Raw genomic sequence first — 18,759 nt, 5'->3', positions numbered from 1 at the left:
AAAGCAGAGACATTACTTTGCCAACAAAGGTCCGTCTAGTCAAAGTTATGGTTTTTTAAGCCCCGAAGAATTGATGCTTTTGAACTGTTGTGTTGGAGAAGACTCTTGAGCATCCCTTGAACTACAAGGAGACCCAGCCAGTCCATCCTAAAGGAAATCAGTCCTGAATGTTCATTGGAAGGACTGATGCTGAAGCTGAAACCTAATACTTTGGCCACCTGATGCGAAGAGCTGACTCATTTGAAAAGACCCTGATGCTGGGAAAGATTGAAGGAAGAGGAGAAGGGGATGACAGAGGATGAAATGGTTGGATGGCATCACCAACTCAATGGACATGAGTTTGAGTAATCTCCGGGAGTTGGTGATAGACAAGGCCTGGCATGCTGCAGTCCATGGGGTCTCAAAGAGTTGGACGCAGCTTAGCAATTGAACTGAACTGAACTGAATAATATTTTCATTAATTAAAAACATAGCCTTTTAGCAATATGTACTTTTGTAAATATAGTGCTAGATGGATCACTATTTATTTCCAAATCCCATAGTAACTTAAGAGAAGTCAGTAGACACACATATATGTAGTAGAATATGGTGAAGAAATAACCATTTTAGATATGTAGGATTAAGTTCACTTTCTCCTATTCCGCATAAAGTAAACTCTATTTTCTTATCTAGCTGAAATATATACACAGCTCCTTCCCAAGTTCAGGACTAGTTTGAAACAGGGCATATATCTAAATTATTTAATCCCTAAAATATTTATTTATTTGTACCTTAAACTATTTTATAACAAAATCACTTTTTTTGTAGAAGCTAAAATCTTGATAACAAAGCAGAATCTCCCCTCTGTATAGAAAATTAGGATTTCATGTGCTAAAATACTCTTCCACTTATTAAGGCCTTGCTGCTGCCACTGCTGCTAAGTCACTTCAGTAATGTCCGACTGTGTGCAACCCCATAGATTGCAGCCCACCAGGCTCCTCTGTCCCTGGGATTTTCCAGGCAAGAACACTGGAATGGGTTGCCATTTCCTTCTCCAATGCATGAAAGTGAAAAGTGAAAGTGAAGTCGCTCAGTCTTGTCTGACTCTTCGCGACCCCATGGACTGCAGCCCACCAGGCTCCTCCATCCATGGGATTTTCCAGGCAAGAGTACTGGAGTGGGGTGCCATCGCCTTCTCTGTATTATGGCCTTAATAGGTGCCTAAAGTATTTGGAAAGGTGGGTGTATGTGTGTAGGTGTAGTGATTACAGATACCAAAATAACCCTCATTAATATAAAACATTTTAGTAATAGAAAGTACAAACCTAATTAGTGGTGCAACATTCTTAATAATCATTAAGAGATACACACACTTGAGAGATATACCACGTTTTCTTTTCTTTAAACAAAGGGAGGGGTGAGGATGGGAGTGATGGAAAATAGAAGGGGATTTAAATGTTAAAGGGAAGTTAAGTGTGGGTTCTCCATTTCTATCTTATCTCAAATACAATTTGCATATTAAATAAGGTGAATATCTGAAAACCTTAAGGTTTCTATAACCTCTAAGCAAATATTTTCCCATTAGTAAGTCAGGTGTAAGTTCAGGTAAGCCAGGTATATATAACTTACTATAGAAATGAAAATGAATTTGTAAAGCATATAACATAATTAGCTATCAATAAATTATAATAATGTTTATTAATATTATCCTGCACATCTAAAAACTACAGATATATACAGATTATACTTTTGAGGTGATAAGAACTCTTAATATGAGATTTATCCACTTAAAAATTTAAAGACACACTACAGTGTTGTTGACTATAACAAACTTTATGTCAATTGATTAGCAATATCCACATTTCCCCTCTCCCTCTCCCCCCGGTAACCACCATTCCACTATCTGAATCTAGGAGTTTGAGAATTTTCGGTTTATCACCTAAGTGAATTTGCGCAGTTTTTAACATTTTATGACTGGCTTATGATACTTAGCATAAGGCCCTCACGCTTCATCCATGCTGTTCTATGTATTGAGATATTTTTCCTTTTTAAAGGCTGAAGAATAGTCCAGTACTATCCCATTAAATGCATTTACTGTATTTTCTGTATCCATTCATCCTTCCCTAGACATTTAGGTTCCTTTCCATATCTTAACAGTTGTGAATACTGCTGCAGTGAACATGACAATGGTATCACTTACATACCCTGATTTCAATTATTTTAGATACATATCTGGAAATGGGGTTGCTAGATAACAGGGTAGTTCTATTTTTAATTTTTGAAGGAAATCTGTACTGTTTCTCATAGTGGCTGCACAATGTGCATTCCTACCGACAATGTATCAGGATTCTAAATTCTCCACATCGTCATCAACAGTTGTCTTTTATCATCTTGATAACAGCCATCCTGACAGGTGTGAGGTGACTTAATATTGTCCTTTTGATCTTCCTTTCTCTGAACATTAGTGGCATTAAGCATCTAGCATACATCTGTTGGCCATTTATCTCCTTATACTTGTATGTCTTCTTTGGGAAAATGTATACTTGAGTCTTCAGTCCTTTTATTAATTAAGTTATTAGATTTGGAGGTTTGTCCTGGTTTTGTTCTACTGAGTTGTAAGACTTTTGTACATATTTTAGACATTAATCCTTTATCGGATACAGTGTTTGTAATATTGTCTTCTATTCTATAGGTTGTCTCTTCACTCTGCTGTTTTTCGACTCTTTCTTTGGTGATGAAAGTGCTTTTTATTTTGATGTAATCCCACTGTTCTATCTACTTTTATTGCTTATGCTCTTGGGGTCATATCCATTAAGTCATTGCCCAGTCCAATATCATTCAGCTTATCCTCTACGATTTCTTCTAAAGAGTTTTAAAACTTTATGTCTTATGTTTAAGCTGTAATCTGTTTTGAGTTGATTTTGTGTACAGTGTAAGGTAAGGGTAGAATTTCCTTCTTTTGCATGTAGATGCCCAGTTTTTCCATAACTACTCTTTGAAAAGATGTGTTTTCCCCCTTTATGGGTTTCTGGTGCCCTTTTCAAAGATCATTTCACTGTATGTACCTGAGTGTTTTCTGGGCTCCCCATGCTGTGTAATTGATTAAGATGGCTATTGTTATGCTAGTACTCTATCAATTAATAATCATAGCTTTCAATATATTCTGAAATCTGGAAGCCTGCTTTAGTTTTTATTCTCAAGATTTATTTGGCTATTCATGGTATTTTGTGATTCCTTATAAATTTTAGAATTTTTGTTCTGTTTCAGTAAAAAATAATGCCATTGGTATTTGACAGGACTGCACTGAATCTGTTGATTTTGTTGGGGAGCTGGACATATACATAAGTTTCCTCATCCATGAGTACTGAAAGTTTTCCCGTGTGTTTATGTCTTTAGTTTCTTCAAAGATTTGCATTTTTCAGTGCATGTATCTTCTACCTTTTTAGTTAAGTTTATTCGAAAGTTTCTTATTCCTTTTGGTACTGTTGCAACTTTCATTTTTTACTTAATTTCTTTTTCAGAAAGCTTATTAATAGTATAAAAATGCAACTTACATTCTTAATGTTGATTCTATGTTCTGCAACTTTAAAAGTTTTTTACAAAGTGTGTAGAGTTTTCTATTATAAATCATGTCACCTGCAAATAGAGATGACTGGTTTATTGATTGATCAATTTTGTCCAATTATTCTGACTAGTACTTTCTGTGCTATATTGAATATAAGGGCCTCCTTGCTTGTTTCTAATTTTACAAAAAAAAATTTTTCAGTTTTTAATTTGAGTGTAATGTTTCGTATTTTTGATGAAGGTGAAAAAAGAGAGTGAAAAAGCTGGAATAAAACTCATTCCAAAAGGTAACAGCATGGCATCCACTACCATCACTTCATGGCAAATAGATGGGGGAAGAAAGTAGAAACAGTGACAGATTTTATTTTCTTGGGCTCCAAATTATTTTTGGCTGTGTATGGACGACAGAGGATGAGATGGCTGGATGGCATCACTGACTCAATGGACGTGAGTCTAAGTGAACTCTGGGAGTTGGTGATGGACAGGTAGGACTGGCAGTGCTGTGATTCATGGGGTCGCAAAGAGTCGGACACGACTGTGCGACTGAACTGAAATGAACTGAGCTGATGGTGACTGCAGCCATGAAAATAAAAGATACTTGTTCCTTGGAAGAAAAGCTATGACAAACTCAGTGTATTAAAAAGCAGAGACATCACTTTGCTGACTAAGGTCTGTATAGTCAAAGCTATGGTCTTCCCAGTAGTCATGTATGGATGTGAGAGTCGGAACATAAAGACTGAGCACCATAAAATTGGTGCCTTTGAATTGTGATGCTGGAGAAGACTCTTAAGAGTCCCTTGTACTATAGGGAGATAAAATCAGTCAATCCTAAAGAAAATCAGCCCTCAATATTCACTCGAAGTACTGACGCTGAAGCTGAAGCTCCAATACTTTGGCCACCTAATGCTAAGAGACGACTCATTGGAAAAGACCCTGATGCTGGGAAAGCTTGAAGGCAAAAGGAGAAGGAGGCAGCAAAGGAATGAGATAGTCAGATAGCATCACCAGCTCAATGGACATAAATTAGAGTGAACTCTGGAAGATGGTGAGGGACAGGATCCTGGAATGCTACATTCCATGGGTTACATAGAGTTGGACACAAATTAGCAACTGAATAACAACAACAAATAATATTCCCTGTGGGTTTTTCATGTATGCTCTTTGTTGTGTCAAGGTAACTTCTATTACTAGTTTGTTGAGAGCTTTTATCTTGAAAGATTTTTGAATTTTGCCAAACCCTTTTTCTACATATATTGAGATACTCATGTGATTTTTACCCTTTGTTCTATTAAAGTAGTGTCTCACATTGATTGATTTTCATATATTGAACAATTCTTCATTCCAGGGATAAACTGACCTAGCTAGTTGAGCATATGAACTAAAAGAATAAATGCTCTCTACAAGAAATATATATTATTTATAGTATTCCTATAAAACTCTAGGTAGTATAAGAATAATGGTAACTGTCTAAATATTTGTTTTCACAAATTTAAAAAATAATTACATAAACTTCAAAACTAATTGGCAGATGAGACACTATTTTCTTATTTTTACAAGTATGTAAATTGATGCTCTGAAAAGTTGTGTACTTGCATGAGGTTGTGAGCTATAATAGCCAATATAAGAAACTGATTTAAAAAAAAAAACACAACAAACAAAAACCTTGTGCTTGCTTAATTTTATAGTGTTAACATTAATCAATAAAAACAGATAACTTCAAACTATCATCCCTGACTGCCGAGAAGTAGGAAAAATATACAAAGTGTTAGCGATATTATGGCACAAAAATCTTATTGGAAAGCAGATTAAAAATAATAGAGCCATTTTGTACCACAAAAAATAGTGGCTCCAGCCATTGATCAACAATGGATACTAAAGATGAAAAAAAAATCAATTCAGCATATTTCTGGAGTATCATTGCAAAAGAAAAAAAAATCCCCAGATCTAAACCTGGATTAAGCCTCTATCATGAGGATGAGGGTTTAATCTAGTGAAGCACTACTGTGCATATGTCCTTCATGAATAATATAGAGTTCCCTGTTGCTTGTTAATTGAGCTCTTAGGGTAAACGCATTCATCAGATCGCTATCACCACAAAGCTGATATCAGAATACTGTGTTACGTAACTGAAACTTGCTGAGAGTAATCTTAAATGCACAAAAAAAGTAAATAGGAACTATGTGAGTGATAGATACGTTTACTAAGCCACTGTGGTAATCATTTTACAATATATACGTGTATAAAATTAACATGTACACTTTAAACTTACACAATGTTTTACGTCAAATGTGTCTCAATAGAGTTGAAAAAAATATGAAGTGGACAAAGGTATCAATCCTTGTGATATAGAAAGACATCTGCCAAAATGCTCCTTTACTGAGTTAAATAAAAACAGTACATGTCCTGTCACAGATACGAGTTATGCTACCATTTTCTTCTATTTTTCTTTGTACTCTTTCCTAATACCTCTCTTCCAGTAAATAACTCTCATGCAGACTTCCCCCAGCAGTGCTCTAGTTCTGCATTAGTGACTCTATTATTATTTTATTATATGAATTCATTATTGTATTCTTTACGTTAAATAAAGTTATTTCATTGAAATATATAAATGTATTTAATATAAAGTATCTATTATATGATGTGTTATTCATATATTAATAATTATATAACAATGTATGGCAGATTATTAGCTGATTACATATAATTTTCACTATCAAAGTCTTGGGGAAAGATAAAAACAAAAACAAAGGAAATAAGGAACAATAATTCAATGACTAGACCCTGAAAGAAACAAAAGATTGTATTTTGTGATGTTTCTCACTAGTATGTAAAAGATATGATAAAGACATGCAAAGGCCAGGATGAACAATAAGATGGACGAAATTGACACTGCAATTAAATATTGCTATCGATAGTGAGGACTCAGTTAATCCCACGTAACAGCAATTTTTAAAAACTGTGAGGGCATTATGTGCATTATAATAGTTATCATACAACCTAGAAATGTGAAAAAAGCTTGTTTTGTTAAGTTCCAAAAATAATAAAGTCAAAGGAAAAGCAAGAAAATTGTATATGTAGAAAATTTTCATATATCAAGATTAAAAATGAAGTAGATTAAGACTGTTACTTTGTAAGATTTTACATCTATTTTATTCAGTTCAGTTCAGATCAATCGCTCAGTCGTGTCCGACGCTTTGCGACCCCATGAATTGCAGCACGCCAGGCCTCCCTGTCCATCACCAACTCCCGGAGTTCACTCAGACTCACGTCCATGGAGTCAGTGATGCCATCCAGCCATCTCATCCTCTGTCGTCCCCTAACCCTCCTGCCCCCAATCCCTCCCAGCGTCAGAGTCTGTTCCAATGAGTCAACTCTTTGCATGAGGTGGCCAAAGTACTGGAGTTTCAGCTTTAGTATCATTATTCCAAAGAAATCCCAGGGTTGATCTCCTTCAGAATGGACCGGTTGGATCTCTTTGCAGTCCAAGGGACTCTCAAGAATCTTCTCCAACACCACAGTTCAAAAGCATCAATTCTTTGGCGTTCAGCTTTCTTCACAGTCCAACTCTCACATCCATACATGACCACTGGAAAAACCATAGCCTTGACTAGACGGACCTTTGTTGGCAAAGTAATATCTCTGCTTTTGAATATGCTGTCTAGGTTGGTCATAAGTTTTCTTCCAAGGAGTAAGCGCCTTTTAATTTCATGGCTGCAGTCACCATCTGCAGTGATTTTGTAGCCCAAAAACATAGTCTGACACTGTTTCCACTGTTTCCCCATCTATTTCTCATGAAGTGATGGGACCGGATGCCATGATCTTCGTTTTCTGAATGTTGAGCTTTAAGTCAACTTTTTCTCTCTCCTGTTTCACTTTCATCAAGAGGCTTTTTAGTTTCTCTTCACTTTCTGCCATAAGGGTGGTGTGATCTGCATAACTGAGGTTATTGATATTTCTCCTGGCAATCTTGATCCCAGCTTGTGCTTTTTCCAGGCCAGTGTTTCTCATGATGTACTCTGCATATAAGTTAAATAAGCAGGGTGACAATATACAGCCTTTACATACTCCTTTTCCTATTTGGAACCAGTCTGTTGTTCCACGTCCAGTTCTAACTGTTGCTTCCTGACCTACATATAGGTTTCTCAAGAGGCAAGTCAGGAGGTCTGGTATTCCCATCTCTTTCAGAATTTTCCACAGTTTACTGTGATCCACACAGTCAAAGGCATTGGCATAGTCAATAAAGCAGAAATAGATGTTTTTCTGGAACTCTCTTGCTTTTTCCATGATCCAGCGGATGTTGGCAATTTGATCTCTGGTTCCTCTGCCTTTTCTAAAACCAGCTTGAACATCAGGAAGTTCACAGTTCACGTATTGCTGAAGCCTGGCTTGGAGAATTTTGAGCATTACTTTACTAGCATGTGAGACCAGTGCAATTGTGCGGTAGTTTGAGCATTCTTTGGCATTGCCTTTCTTTGGGATTGAAATGAAAATGGACCTTTTCCAGTGCTGTGGCCACTGCTGAGTTTTCCAAATTTGCTGGCATATTGAGTGCAGCACTTTCACAGCATCATCTTTCAGGATTTGAAATAGCTCAACTGAAATTCCATCACCTCCATTAGCTTTGTTCATAGTAATGCTTTCTAAGGCCCGCTTGACTTCACATACCAGGGTGTCTGGCTCTAGGTGAGTGATCACACCATCGTGATTATCTGGGTCATGAAGATCTTTTTTGTACAGCTCTTCTGTGTATTCTTGCCACCTCTTCTTAATATCTTCTGTTTCTGTTAGGTCCATTACATTTGTGTCCTTTATCGAGCCCATCTTTGCATGAAATGTTCCCTTGGTGTCTCTAATTTTCTTGAAGAGATCTCTAGTCTTTCCCATTCTGTTCTTTTCCTCTATTTCTTTGCATTGATCGCTGAGGAAGATTTTCTTATGAATTCTTGCTCTTCTTTGGAACTCTTCTTTCAGATGCTTATATCTTTTGTTTTCTCCTTTACTTTTCACTTCTCTTCTTTTCACAGCTATTTGTAAGGTCTCCTCAGTTGGCCATTGTGCTTTTTTGCTTTTCTTTTCCATGGGGATGGTCTTGATCCCTGTCTCATCTACAATGTCACGAACCTCTGTCCATAGTTCATCGGGCACTCTATCTAACAGATTTAGTCCTGTAAATCTATTTCTCACTTCCACTGTATAATCATAAGGGATTTGATTCAGGTCATACCTGAATGGTCTAGTGGTTTCCCTACTTTTTTCTCTTTAAGTCTGAATTTGGCAATAAGGAGTTCATGATCTGAGCCACAGTCAGCTCCTGGTCTTGTTTTTGTTGACTGTATAGAGCTTCTCCATCTTTGGCTGCAAAGAATACAATCAATCTGATTTTGGTGTTGATCATCTGGTGATGTACATGTGTAGAGTCTTCTCTTGTGTTGTTGGAAGAGGGTGTTTGCTATGACCAGTGCATTTTCTTGGCAAAAGTTTATTAGTCTTTGCCCTGCTTCACTCCATATTCCAAGGCCAAATTTGCCTGTTACTCCAGGTGTTTCTTGACTTCCTACTTTTGCATTCCAGTCCCCTATAATGAAAAGGGCATCTTTTATGTGTGTCAGTTCTAAAAGGTCTTGTAGATCTTCACAGAACCATTCAACTTCAGCTTCTTCAGCATTATTGGTTGGGGCATAGACTTGGATTACTGTGATATTGAATGATTTGCCTTGGAAACGAACAAAGATCATTCTCTCGTTTTTGAGATTGCATCCAAGTACTGCATTTTGGACTCTTTTGTTGACCATGATGGCTACTCCATTTCTTCTGAGGGATTCCCGCCTGCAGTAGTAGATATAATGGTCATCTGAGTTAAATTCACCCTTTCCAGTCCATTTTAGCTTGCTGACTCCTAGAATGTCGACATTCACTCTTGCCATCTCTTGTTTGACCACTTCCAATTTGCCTTGATTCATGGACCCGACATTCCAGATTCCTATGCAATATTGTTCTTTACAGCATCGGACCTTGCTTCTATCACCAGTCATATCCACAGCTGGGTATTGTTTTTGCTTTGGCTCCATCCCTTCATTTTTCTGGAGTTATTTCTCCACTGATCCCCAGTAGCATATTGAGTGAGTGAGTGAGTGAAGTCGCTCAGTCGTGTCCAACTCTTTGCGACCCCATGGACTGTAGCCTACCAGGCTCCTCTGTCCATGGGATTTTCCAGGCAATAGTACTGGAGTGGATTGCCATTTCCTTCTCCAGGGGATCTTCCCAACCCAGGGATTGAACCCGGGTCTCCCACATTGTAGACAGACGCTTTACCATCTGAGCCACACCTGCTAACCTGAGGAGTTCCTCTTTCAGTATCCTATCATTTTGCCCTTTCATACTTTTCACGGGGTTCTCAAGGCAAGAATACTGAAGTGGTTTGCCATTCCCTTCTCCAGTGGACCACATTGTGTCAGACCTCTCCACCATGCCCACCCATCGTGGGTGGCCCCACGTGGCATGGCTTAGTTTCATTGAGTTAGACAAGGCTGTGGTCCTAGTGTGATAGATTGACTAGTTTTCTGTGAGTATGGTTTCAGTGTGTCTGCCCTCTTGCAACACCTACCGTCTTACTTGGGTTTCTCTTACCTTGGACGTGGGGTATCTCTTCATGGCTGCTCCAGTAAAGCACAGCCACTGCTCCTTGCCTTGGATGAGGGGTATCTCCTCACTGCCGACCCTCCCGACCTTGAATGTGGCTCATGAAATAAATAATTGTGATTAGTGAAACTGATCGTTTTGTAGATGTCATCGCTGAGGTATTTTGTGGGATGCTGCTGCTGCTGCTGTGTCACTTGAGTCATGTCCGACTGTGTGTGGCCCATAGATGGCAGCTCACCAGGCTCTGCTCTCCCTGGGATTCTCCAGGCAAGAGTCCTGGAGTGGGTTGCCATTTCCTTCTCCACTTCTGTGGGATGAACATAACCATTCTCAAGGGAGATTGCTATAGAGGAGTCAGGAGGTTACTGAGAACACCAAGGGTGCCTTCCAGAAATCCCCCATCATCCACAGCATAACACTGATGTAGCCTGGACTTTGCTTTGTTCATAGGAGAGCAACACATGTCTTTCTTCATAGGTGAAAACAACTAGATTTGAGTATTTGGCTTTTAGTGCAACCAGAGGGACCCCAGATCCTAGTCCCAGAGACACCAGAATCTATACTTGTAAAACTAAATGTTGCCATATCCCTTGCAATTCTTTCCATAAATATTTCTCCCTTAATCTTCTAGACTGATGTTACTGAAGAGGATAGTATATTTCTACATCTTCTTAAGGTTTCTGAACATTTTTATTCTCATGAATCATCATAAAACAGAGAAATCAATTTGATTAGTGTGATATTTGATAGTGTCTAGCAGAGAAGCAATGATTTTGCATTCTATTATTCATAGCAGAAATATGAATATATGAAATAAGGAGAAGGGAGTTTTCACAATTTTTAGCAAACCAAATACACAGAAAGATATATACAGCAGAGCTGGGAATTAGCTGAAGAGTTTATGAATGCATAGGAGAGGTTTTGCTATACATATCTGGAATATCCCTTTAAATCAGTCATCTCATGCACATGAAAAATGTAGAGCAGAACTACAAGGGAATAAAACATTTTTCATAAAGCTTAATAGTTAAGAGACAATGATATTCAAGCAGAAAATGTACTGGGCTACAATATGGGTAACACAGCTGCTAAGATATGAGGCAAGGGTTTACTTTTCAATTTGTGCTTCAGTGCAAAATGAAAAGTATATGAATACTGCATATCATTTTAAGCTAAAACTTAAAACTGTTTCTGTATGTACATTCCTAGCAAATCATAGTAGATGCCAAATATTAATGATTTCAATGGAATTATAAGACAAATCATTGAATAAGTGAATATGTCCCCTATTAAAGCAATTAGGTTATTTATTCTAAATACATATGCAAAATATATACATTGTTCTCATATTATCTTGATACTTACATTCATAAATGCTAATAAGATTGATAATTAAATTATTTCATCATTAAACATTTATTTTATTTGCTAAGTAAATCATTAATTTCTTATATCATAAAAGTATTGGGTTGTTACTTTAGATTTTTATGTTTCATTTTGATCTTGTGAAGGAAGTGAGATCATCCACTTCTGTTTTAGGTGGATGGACAGGAGTCTGAGTGAACTCCAGAAGTTGGTGATGTACAGGGAGGCCTGGCGTGCTGCAATTCATGGAGTCGCAAAGAGTCGGACACGACTGAGCGACTGAACTGAACTGAACTGAACTGATCTTCTAATAAATACATGACAGAAAAAAAGAAGAACATATATTTTATAGGATTATTCCAACAAAACTACAATGATTTAATTGGAAAAGGAAAAAAGCATTGATTCATTTCACTTATTGTCTCTCTATAAGGCAGAGACATTACTTTGGAACAAAGGTCCGTCTAGTTAAGGCTGTGGTTTTTCCTGTGGTCATGTATGGATGTGAGAGTTGGACTGTGAAGAAGACTGAGCGCTGAAGAATTGATGCTTTTGAACTGTGGTGTTGGAAAAGACTCTTGAGAGTCCCTTGGACTGCAAGGAGATCCAACCAGTCCATTCTGAAGGAGATCAGCCCTGGGATTTCTTTGGAAGGAATGATGCTGAAGCTGAAACTCCAGTACTTTGGCCACCTCATGCGAAGAGTTGACTCATTGGAAAAGACTCTGATGCTGGGAGAGATTGGAGGCAGGAGGAGAAGGGGACGACCGAGGATGAGATGGCTGGATGGCATCACTGACTCCATGGACGTGAGTCTGAGTGAACTCCGGGATTTGGTGATGGACAGGGAAGCCTGGCGTGCTGCAATTCATGGGGTCACAAAGAGTCGGACACAACTGAATGACTGAACTGACTGAACTGAATGCAACTTATTGTATGAAGATTTCCTATCATCTGCTAGATTTAGAATCAGAGAATTAGTATTTAAAGCAGGATTCACAAATATGTCTTAAGTAATAGTGCAAATAAGATAATCAAAATAAAATACCATTGACATGAATTATAAAGTTTTAGAGCTGCATTAATAATGATGATATTGGTCACAAAAATTATACCTTTCATCTATTCCCTTTAATGTACTTTCCACTTAAGTATATTTAAAAGAAGAAAGAAGAAAAAAAAGGAGAGAGAGAGAGAGAGAAAAAAAAAAAAAATGAACCATAGAGTGATCACAGTGTTTGTCCTCCTAGGCCTTTGTGATGATCCTGACCTTCAGATTGTGATTTTCCTCTTTATTTATCACATATGTATTAAGTGTCACTGGAAACCTGACTACACCACCCTAACCTGGGTGGACTCCTGTTTCCAGATGCCCATGTATTTCTTCCTCTGAAATTTCTCTTTCTCAGAAATCTCTTTTACTGCTGTGTGTATCCCTAGATTTCTGGCAGCAATTATCACCAGGGACAAGATTATTTCTTACAATTGTGCAGCCCAACTATTTTTCTCTGTTTTCATGGGGGGTGACTGAATTTTACATTCTAACTGCCATTGTCATATGTTGCCATCTGCAAGCCCTTGCATTATACAACCATCATGAGCAGGAAACTCTGGAGCCTGCTTGTGCTCTGTGCATGGCTGGGCGGGTTTCTGACCATTTTCTTGCCCCTTATGCATCTCCTCCAGCTGGATTAGTGTGCTTGCAATGTTATTGATCACTTTGCATGTGACTATTTCCCCCTTTTACAATTGTCTTGTTCAGATACATGGCTTCTAGATGTGATGGATTTTTACTTTGCTTTGGTTAGTTTGCTATTCACCTTGGCATTAGTGATTTTGTCCTATACATACATTAGCAGGATATTTTGAGAATTCCATGCCAGTCAGAGAAAAAAGGACTTCTCTAGTTGTTCTTCTTACATGAGTGTCATCTCCATCTCTGATGGAAGCTGCATATTCATGTATGCTAATCCCTCCCCAAAGAAAACAGATCGTTGACAAAAGGAGTTCAGTTCAGTTCACTCTCTCAGTCGTGTCTGACTCTTTGCGACCCCATGAATCGCATCATGCCAGGCCTCCCTGTTCATCACCATCTCCCGGAGTTCACTCAGACTCATGTCCATCGAGTCCGTGATGCCATCTGGCCATCTCATCCTCTGTCATCCCCTTCTCCTCCTGCCCCCAATCCCTCCCAGCATCAGAGTCTTTTCCAATGAGTCAACTCTTCGCATGAGGTGGCCAAAGTACTGGAGTTTCAGCTTCAGCATCATTCCTTCCAAAGAAATCCCAGGGCTGATCTCCTTCAGAATGGACTGGTTGGATCTCCTTGCAGTCCAAGGGACTCTCAAGAGTCTTCTCCAACCACAGTTCAAAAGCATCAATTCTTCAGCGCTCAGCCTTCTTCACAGTGCAACTCTCACATCCATACATGACCACAGGAAAAGCCATAGCCTTGACTAGACGGACCTTAGTCGGCAAACTAATGTCTCTGCTTTTGAATATGCTGTCTAGGTTGGTCATAGCTTTTCTTCCAAGGAGTAAGCGTCTTTTAATTTCATGGCTGCAGTCAACATCTGCAGTGATTTTGGAGCCCCCCAAAATAAACTCTGACACTGTTTCCACTGTTTCCCCATCTATTTCCCATGAAGTGATGGGACCGGATGCCATGATCTTCGTTTTCTGAATGTTGAGCTTTAAGCCAACGTTTTGTCTCTCCTCTTTCACTTTCATCAAGAGGCTTTTTAGCTCCTCTTCAAAAGGAGTAGCTATTCTCAATACCTCTGTGGCCCTCCTTGCTGTACCCCTTCATCTACACCCTGAGAAACAAGCAAGTGAAACAAGCCCTCAAAGACTTGGTCTATAAAGCAGTCTTTTCTGCCAATAAATTTTTTTTTTTTTTGGTCAAAAATAAAGGACATTTAAAGAACAATCAGGTTAAATCCTGAAATTTCTAACCATCTATTCATTCACCTTTGCTCTTTATAGCCTCTTAACCTGCCGTATGACAGTTATATTTCCCAATCTGTTACTTTCACTTCCAAGCTAAGTTTTTCCAGTGCATTGCTTATCAACATTTCAAAATATATAAAGTTATTCCTCCTACAGAATTTTTGTAGATTGAAATGTATTTCTTTAAGACAAAGCACATTGTGAAAAGATCATTTTAATTCTGTTGATCAGTCCCTGAAAGGATCCTATGAAGTACCAGACTGTACTTCAAATGTAGCATTTCAAAATGAGTGTATAATTTCCTATGTATTTTCAAGGTGAACACTGATAGTTTCCTATGGTGTAAAGAAGCTATATATTCTGTGTAATAGTACATGAAATTCAGTCCAAAGAGATAATATGTAGTCGTGCATTGCACTTTTAAAGTAGAGGTTTTTATTTCATGAAATTCAATATATATATATAGAAGGTAAATATTGATCATGATATTATGTATTTTTATAGAACTTATATGTGAATTCCATTAAAATACATAGTAAATTATATTTATGATCAAATAATTAAAAATAAATGTAATATAACTAAAACACTGCCACTTTCCTGAATTTAATACTCATGTCTACGACACTTTGAATTCTTTGTCAAGTGTTCATAAACCTACATTTATTTAGGGTCTATTTTTTGAGATTCATTTTATTTGCATCATTTTCTCTTCTTTATGTCCCTTGTAAATTGATGTTGTTATGTACACATTTGATAAAACAGCCACCTCTCCCAGTCTTTTAAAGCTGGATTTGTTCAGGGGAAATGATCACTACTCAATCCACCTAGAGACTCTGAGGGCCTCTCCAATCTTTTCTGAGTATGTCTGTCCTCAGATTTGTGTTTGGAGAGTCCTCAGCAAGCTGAGTAAAGGTGGGTTCATATCTATTTTAATTCTATTGTATCTACAGTGTCCTATAGTATCGAAGACAGCAGGTTCTCAATGTTTATTGAAAATAACAGTGATTAAGTCAACAGATGTGAGATCTTTTTTTGTCATTTCTAAAATTAGATTAAAGGATCTGAATTGTAAATTTTTGCAGATTCCCTAGGTTTTATGCTACAGTCCATCGGGTCCCAAAGAGTCGGACATGACTGAGCGACTACACTTCACTTCACTCCACTCCATGCTTTCATTAATTACTGGAACCCAGCCCACCAATCAAATGAAAAGAGGCCTCTGGATAGTAGATACTTCTCAAGAATTAGCACCATTATTAAGGGAAAATGACCTGTGAAAATTCTTGGAACATATTGAAGACTTTAAAATTTATTTAATCTAACTCTTCTCATGCCTTCTATGGGAATTTACTGGGCGTGATATTGTATCTCATTCTTCTTTTCATTGTTCTCTATTTAATCTTTTGAATAATTTATTTTATACTTAATAGCTTAGTGAGCCACTTAATGGGGACATTTTGTTACACAAGAAAGGAAATGTAGTGTTTGCACATAAGATTCATTCATCCCAATATTGCAGTCAACAAGACCAAGAAATATCTATACTTTAGGGAAATTCTGATGTACCGAATTCAGAAAACCTCTTCCAAAAACATATTCCATATGTTTTTACCCTGCTTCTCATGCTTTTCTATCTCTTTGGACATTGCCCACCAAGTTTTCTAATTCAATATTGGTACAAATATTAATAACATATGTATAATCCTTAGAGTATTTTCCTCTTGGCTCTGTTGGTACATTTGATTCACTGCAGCGCTTCCCATGAGCCATGGGCATATGTTGTGATAAAATTGCTTATGGCTTATCTAGGTTAAAAATCCATATAAAAATCATGTCCATGAAGAACCACAGTAATGATATCTTGCTACCCTTCACCATTTTTGCTCCCATGGCTACAAAGCAAAATGCATCAAAGAAAAATAACTATAGAAAGAAGATAATTGCAAGTGTATTGAGATAGAGTATTTTTACAAATGCTAAATATCTTAACCTAAACTTGAAGTAGTTGTCAATATTTTTTAATAGTTTCTGCCACTTAATGTGAGGCATTTGTAGAAATAGAGGTAAGATTGTAGAGTAAAAGCCAATGTAAACTTTCCTTTCCTTAGCACTGATTTATTAATTCTTAGCTTAGCATTTCATCAGGTGAAATAAATGATGAATAATTTGAGGTTGCCTTTCCTTCCTGTATATATCAAGGATTCTGAAGAATGAGTCTGTTTATGTTTCCTGTTTGTCATACTAATTTATTAATTTTCAGAAAATTACTCTGAGTTTGGTCCTGCTCATTGAATATATGTCTGATATGTATCACATGCTTCAGTTTCAGGAGGAAATAGTTTAGAATTCCAATTTGACCTTTAACTAGCTCTATGCTTTTGTTTATAATAATTAATCTCTTATTGTCAGTTTCTTCAAAGGTAACATAAGGTTATTGCAATGAATCAATGAGATCAATGAGATAAGTACACAAGCAGCACTGTCTCTCAAATAAGTTTCCTCCAAAATGGTTGCTATTGTTTATAGCGGGACCATCTTCCTCAAATGTAATAATTGATTTTATTCGTAGGAATAATAAAGAGAACATTATTGACTGTGTGGGAATATATGCTTTAAAATTTTATATAATTTAATTTTACTTTTAATCACGTTAGCCATCACAATAATTCTATGAAATATTATCCTCATTTTCACAGTGGGGAAGAAAAAACATATAACTCAGAGAGAGTTGTATTTTTAATTCAGATCTCTTGGAATGCAAATCCCCAATAATCCCACACAAAATAATTAAAATTAAGACCTGATGCTATATTTTTATAAGAATTTCTTTTCCTTTTTAGGTTAAAAATTATCTTCAAATACAGATACTAGTTAACAAACAGACATTTAGGGAGAAATAGAATATCTCTATGGAGAAGGCAATGGCACCCCACTCCAGTACTCTTGCCTGGAAAATCCCATGCATGGAGGAGCCTGGTAGGCTGCCGTCTATGGGGCTGCACAGAGTTGGACATGACTGAAGTGGCTTAGCAGCAGCAACAGAAGCAGAATATCTCTGTGGAAACCCACAGATACAAATAGTGATTTAGGTGATTACATTTTTTTCCTTCATTGTTCCTAATCATACGAGTTTGTGTGTTGATCTGACTAATTTGATTTGACTCCCCTTTTCCATTAAGAAAAAGAAAGTTGCCTTTTTTTTTAGAGGAGTCAGAGAAACAGAATTCTGAACTAACTGTAGGACTATTCAAAAATAGTCTTAAGGTAATAATCTGAAAATAATCTAAATTGACTCTTCTTATGAATTTTTTTTTTAATACAATCATAACGAATTTTTTCCATGGTATTAGATGTCAGCCAGCACAGTCAGCAGTGGAACAAATCATTCTAGAAAGCAATTAGGGTTGTTATAAATCCAAACTATTACCCAAGATATAAAATTTAACCAATATTCTGTTCTCTTCTATGACAAATTATCCTAACTTATAAACCTAACACCAAAAAAGATCCTTAACTAATAGGGAAAGACAGATAATTGGAATTCTGTGTAATAATGCTAGAGCTTCCCACATAGCTCAGTGATAAAGAATCCGCCTGCCAGTGCAGAAGATTCAAGAGACCCAGGTTCTTGATCCTGGGGTTGGAAAGATCCCCTGGAGGAGGAAATGGAAACTCACTCCAATATTCTTGCCTGGGAAGTCCCATGGGCAGAGGAGCCTGGTGGGCTACAGTTCATAGGGTTGCAAAGAGTTGGACATGACTGGGCACATATGCACTTTTATTAATACTGATGGTGCAAACTCTCTTGAGTTTATGTTTGTTCATAGCATTACTTATGACTTCTTAGGAGTTTTAAAGCTAGGAATAGTAAAGTCAGTACATATAGAGAATGTGAGAAGCTAATTTATAGTTCCAGTTATAGTGTGGAATTTATGGAGCTTCCCACCCATGTCTCACAATTTAGATAAAATAAGGAAAACAATCTCTCAATCCTTAACAGACGTTTACATATTGTTGCTTTTTCAAATTGTAGCAGTTAGAGAATGCTGGTGATCTTTTCTCAAAGAAGCCATTCTTACAATTTACTGTGGAATAGCAGATGTGTCCTAAAAATAATTTCCAGTTATGTTATTTAACTCCAAATTTTATTTAACTCAGTGACAAATATTTGCTTATTATATAGGTTGATTTTCTTTTTCAAAGATCCACAAACCTAATTTGACACTGAGCTATCCAACACATTAGAATTCATTAAAAAGA

The 18,759-nt window shown here is 37.1% G+C and overlaps 1 pseudogene; it reads left to right on the top strand.

The window, feature by feature from the left end:
- Positions 1 to 12,760: 12,760 nt before the first annotated feature.
- On the top strand, positions 12,761 to 14,492 carry LOC128048172 (olfactory receptor 6C3-like; annotated as a pseudogene).
- The last annotated feature ends 4,267 nt before the right edge of the window (positions 14,493 to 18,759 follow it).

Source organism: Budorcas taxicolor, chromosome 5, assembly GCF_023091745.1.
Source record: "Budorcas taxicolor isolate Tak-1 chromosome 5, Takin1.1, whole genome shotgun sequence".
NCBI classification, from domain to species: Eukaryota; Metazoa; Chordata; class Mammalia; order Artiodactyla; family Bovidae; genus Budorcas; species Budorcas taxicolor.
Note: the sequence above shows the minus strand (reverse complement) of the source record. Positions and strands in the feature narration are given on the sequence as shown.